This window comes from Cebus imitator, unplaced genomic scaffold (genome assembly GCF_001604975.1).
Source record: "Cebus imitator isolate Cc_AM_T3 unplaced genomic scaffold, Cebus_imitator-1.0 Scaffold50, whole genome shotgun sequence".
Taxonomy (NCBI): domain Eukaryota; kingdom Metazoa; phylum Chordata; class Mammalia; order Primates; family Cebidae; genus Cebus; species Cebus imitator.
In genome coordinates this window covers 1,044,416-1,049,991 of record NW_016107365.1, presented here as the reverse complement: position 1 = coordinate 1,049,991, position 5,576 = coordinate 1,044,416, and the positions used below count along the sequence as shown (strand labels likewise).

Sequence of the window (5,576 nt, the reverse complement as noted above, 5' to 3'; positions counted from 1 at the left end):
AAATAACAATGTGTATGCTCAAATGTACTTCCTATAAATTTCAGAAAGATGTGAAACTTACTACAGGTTTTTTTGTTTTTTTTTTCCCCACACCTTCACTTCTTAAAAACAGAGACTCTGGGCTGGGCGCAGTGGCTCACGCCTGTAATCCCAGCACTTTGGGAGGCTGAGGTGGTCAAATCATGAGGTCAGGAGATTGAGACCATCCTGGCCAACATGGTGAAACCCCGTCTCTACTAAAAATACAAAAAAATTATCTGGACGTTGTGGCTCACACTCGTAGTCCCAGCTACTTGGGAGGCTGAGGCAGGAGAATGCTTGAACCCAGAAGGCGGAGATTGCAGTGAGCCGAGATCCAGCCTGGGCCACAGTACAAGACTCTGTCTCAAAGGGAAAAAAAAAAAAAAACAGAGACTACGTCTCAAAAAAAAAAGACAAAAAATATTTTTCATTCCACATTCCACATACTGTTCTTGCTACTTTACCAGTTGGACATGACTGCTTGCTGGTACATAAGGGCAGGAACATTTCCTTGCAGCAGTCTGGCTGAGCCTTTGTATTTACAAGAAATTTACCTACTAGCCTGGCTGTAATTGACACAATCCTATTGAATAGTTTCCTTTTATGAACATATATCACATGACAAAAGCTTTTGTCAAATACTTTTTTTTTTTTTTTTTTTTGGTAAAAGGGTCTAGCCTTGTGCCACTCAAGGGAGCTGTTAGGATAGCTTATTAATGGATATTTCATACAGAGTTATGTATGTATTTTAACCCATTTCCTGTTTAGAAAAAAAAAGGTGCAGTCAGCTGCCAGTGCTCATTAAATTTATATAAACACACTCTTTGAGGCTGAAACAAGTTGATTTTCAATGTGAAAATAAAAGATGCAAACTGTTCTTAGAGTTATTTCTAAATAGAACTTGTCTCTAATCCTAATGTAACAGAAATGTATATGATGGTACATTAGGATTAGAGGCAAGAGTATTCTCAGGGCAAACGGGAAATGGGTTGATACATACTTGAAGTAATATAACCATATCTAACCTGATTTCATGATATATTGGAATTCTTGGTTGCAAGGAAGATCAGATTAATTAACTTACCGATAAAAAAAACTTATTTGAAAGAATGAGAGACTCCAGAGTAATGGAAAAGTTGAGGACTCAAGGCTTTGGAAAGGCCAAGAATTATAACAGTTTCAGGTATTTTAAGGGTAGGTGTTATGAGGTAATTTTTTCTCACAGTGCTGATATCAGGTTGAAATTCTGACAAGTATTTTTAGTTTTTATGTTACTTGGAGTGCCTCCAGGTGAACTTACACGGGTTAGCCACCCTCCCTAAGCAGGAGGGCAAGTTGATGGTAAAACCAAGACTATATCTAGTAAGGAATAGGTAGTCCCCTGTCTTAGTCTGTTCTCATGCTGATAATAAAGACATACCTGAGACTGGGTAATTTACAAAGGAAAGAGGTTTAATTGATTTGCAGTTGTATATAGCTGGGGAGGCCTCAGGAAGCTTACAATCATGACGGAAGGGGAAGCAAACGCATTGTTCACATAATGGCAGGAAGGAGAAGTGCCAAGCAAAAGGGGAAAAGTCCCTTATGAAACCACTGTATATCCTGAGAACTCACTCACTCTCACGAGAACGGCAAGGAGGTAACCACCCCCATGATTCAGTTACCTCGCACCGGGTCCTTCCCATGACACATGGGAATTATGGGAGCTACGATTCAGGATGAGATTTTGGTGAGGACACAGCCAAACTGTAGCATCCCCCAAACAAATTTAGGGTTCTTTGACAAAAAGAAGGGAGACTAGATCCTGAGTAGACTAAAATAATAGATTTTAATTTCTATTATTGCAAAGCTAAGACTAAATTTTAAAAATTGTGTGTGTGTGTGTTTTGTTTTTTGTTTTCTTTTTTAAGATGGAGTGTTGCTCTGTTCCCCAGGCTGGACTGCAATGGCAGGATCTTGGCTCACTGCAACCTCTGCCTTCCAGGTTCAGGTGATTCTCCTGCCTCAGCCTCCCGAAATGCTGGGATTACAGGCGTGAGCCACCGCACACAGCTAACTTTTGTATTTTTAGTAGAGAAGGGGTTTTACCATATTTTTCAGGGTGGTCTTGAACTCCTGACCTCAAGCAATCCACCGACCTTGGCCTCCCAAAGTGCTGGGATTACAGACATGAGCCACTGTGTCCAGCAAAAATTGTATCTTTAAATATAAAAATTAGCCAGGTGTCGTGGTGGGCGTCTATAATCTCAGCTACTCAAGAGGCTGAGGCAGGAGAATCACTTGAACCCAGGAAGTTACAGTGAACTGAGATCACACCACTGCACTGTAGCCTGGGCAACAGAATGAGACTCCATCTAAAACAAACAAACAAAAAATGTATTTTTAAAAATACATGATATGGCAAATCATGAAGGTTGTAATTATCTGGTGTGAGAAATAATCATGCAGCTAATGCAATTTTTATCTCTACCAACCTTTCAAACCCTCAAACTGCAACGCTTACTCATTATAGAAAATCTGGGAAAATACAATAAATTCTAAATTTCTGTTAATTCTAAATAGCTCTCCTTTGAAAACTCCTTGGGCATTTATCCCAGTGAAATGATAATAAACAGCCAACATCTGGAATGTATATTTCAATGACTCGCATGTAAATACTATGTTCAGATCACAGTAAAGGACAGTTCTAGCACCCTCTTAGATAATGCCTCTCATCTGACTATCGCCATAGATTAGTTTTGCCTGTTATTGAATATTATATAAATGGAATCACACAGTGTGTACTGTAGTGAGTCTGGCTTCATTTGCTCAACATTGTGTTTGCAAGAATCCTCTATTTTGCTGCTACACAGCAGTTCAGCCTTTTTCACTGCTGTGTAGCATTCTGTTATAAGAATATCCCATAATTTAGTTACTCTACATTTCATGGACATTTGAATTGCTGCCACTTTGGGGCTGTTATGAATAATAATGCCATAACATTTTTACATATCTTGTGATGGCCTTAAACACTCTATCTATGGAATATATACCCAGCAGTGGAATTGCTGGGTCATAGGATTTGTGTCTATAGACATACATACACACACACATTTTTTAGTAGGTACCATCAAACAGTTGCATCTTTGTTGTTTTTGTTTTAGTTTGTTTTTAATGACCATACCATTTCACCACCAGCAACAAATGAAGGTTCCATTGCTCCACACTAGCATTAGGCATTGTCAGACCTTTTATCTTTAACTACATTGGTGGGAGGTAGTCATATCTCATTGTAGTCTTAATTTACTTACATATACTTAATTTAAGTACACTCAATTTATATACACACACATATACCCTCTCAGCCTTAAGTAAGCTAGTCTCATTCCCCTGAGTTAACCACTGTTAATAATTGTATACTTCTCTCAGTGCTCATGCAAACATACGCACACACACATACACATAAATAAGGGATGTGGGAGTATATTTGATTCCGAGAGCTGCTGTGACAAATTACCACAAATTTAGTGTCTTAAAACAACAGAAATATTTCTGTTGACAGTTTTGGAGGCCAGAAATCTGAGAGAAAGGTGTCAGTTGGGCCACAACTCCCTCTGAAGGCTCCAAGGGAGAATCCTTGCTTGCCTCTTCCAGCTGCTGGTGGCTCCAGGTATTACTTGGCTTATGGCAGCATAACTCCTATCTCTACCTTTGTCTTTGTGATCTTCTTTTCTATCTTCTTTCCTTCTTTTTATGACGACTTTTATTACTGGATTTAGGTTCCATTCTATACTAGGATGATCTCATGTAGAAATCCTTAATTGCATCTACAAAAACCATTTTCCCAAATAGGTTACATTCACGGATATCAGATGTATCATTTTGGGGTCTGGTGATTCAATCCACTACAAGGAGTTTTTTTTGTTTGTTTGTTTGTTTTTAAGACGGGGTTTTACCACGTTGGTCAGGCTGGTCTTGAACTCCCAACCTCAGGTGATCCGCCTGCCTTGGCCTCCAAAGTGCTTGGATTACAGGCGTGAGCCACCACGCCCGGCCATACAAGAAGTTTTTTAAACAAAAATAGGAAACTTAGATGTAAATTAGCACTTAATATATTTTTTAAAAATGGAGTCTCGTTCTGTTGCCAGGCTGGAGTGCAGCGGCGTGATCTTGGCTCACTGCAACCTCCGCCTCCCTGGTTCAAGCGATTCTCCTGCCTCAGCCGCCCAAGTAGCTGGGACTACAGGCACCCACTACCATGCCCAGCTAATTTTTGTATTTTTAGTAGAGATGGGCTTTTACCATGTTGGCCGGGATGGTCTCGATCTCTTGACCTTGTGATCCACCCACCTCGGCCTCCCAAAGTGCTGAGATTACAGGCATGAGCCACCGCACCTGGCCATAATTTAGCACTTTTAAAAATAATAGCCACACTGGGCCAGGCACAGCAGCTCATGCCTGTAATCTGAGCAGTTTAGGAGACCAAGGTGGGTGGATCCCTTGTGCCCAGGAGTTCGAGACCAACCTGGGCAACATGGCAAAACCCTATTTCTACTGAAAACACAAAAATTAGCCGTAAGGAGGGGATAGGCCAAGTTCCAGGCCTGAGGGGCCACTAGGGAGAGCATAGCATGGCGGCTGAAGGACCTTGCCCAGAAGCTGGACCTAGAGGAGTTGAAACAGAAGATGCACGAGGATGTGATCTCCATACGGAACTTTCTCATCTATGTGAACCTGCTGTGAGTCACTCCATTTATCTTAAAGAAATTGGACAGCATATGAAGATTGGATATCACATGTCCATGGTATGAAGAACCTGGTTACAGTTTCTACTGCTCTCTGCAAGTAACAGGCCCAGAAAGGTGTAAGAGACTCTTGGAATGGACATAAAAATTCTGCTTGTTAAGGACAAGTTTAGCTCAGGTAACTGACATTCATAGCTAAAACAAAAATATTTGGGAAATCTGAAACGATGTCTCATGGTCATGGTGTGCCCTTATGCCTGTGACAGTTGGCCTTTGTCAGTATTGGTATAATTGTAAATAAATAATGTCAAACTCCATTTTCTAGCAAGTATTAATAATTAAGGAAACTATGTCTGAAATGGCGCTGTCTTTCAGTCATTTCTGTTTACCCCTCTGTCTGGAGTGTATTTGTGAAGAGTCCTTTATAATTAGTTATGTTTTATGGAAATTAGCACATAACCACAATGACATTTAAGCACAGAGATCGTTAGTCTATATTTTTAATAAACATACCAATTAAGAAACAAACCAAAAATAAAAATTAACCAGGTGTGGTGGCATGTCCCTGTGGTCCCAGCTACTTGGGAGGCTGAGGTGGGAGGATCACTTGAATTCAGGAGGCAGAGGTTGCAGTGACCCAAGATGGCACCACTACCACTACACTCCAGCCTGGGTGACAGGGTGCGACCCCATCTCCACAAAAAAAGAGAAAAAAAAAACCTGCCATGCCTATAGTTCGGTACTTACAGATTTAACTTTAGTATAGATGTATAGTAATTTATCCAATCATTTCCTTACTCATTTCCTTACTTAGGATGTTTGCAACTTTTG

General features: G+C 40.4%; 1 pseudogene; it reads left to right on the top strand.

Annotated features, from left to right (window-relative positions):
• The first annotated feature begins 1,130 nt into the window (after positions 1-1,130).
• LOC108303641 lies at positions 1,131-4,782 on the top strand (annotated as a pseudogene).
• The last annotated feature ends 794 nt before the right edge of the window (positions 4,783-5,576 follow it).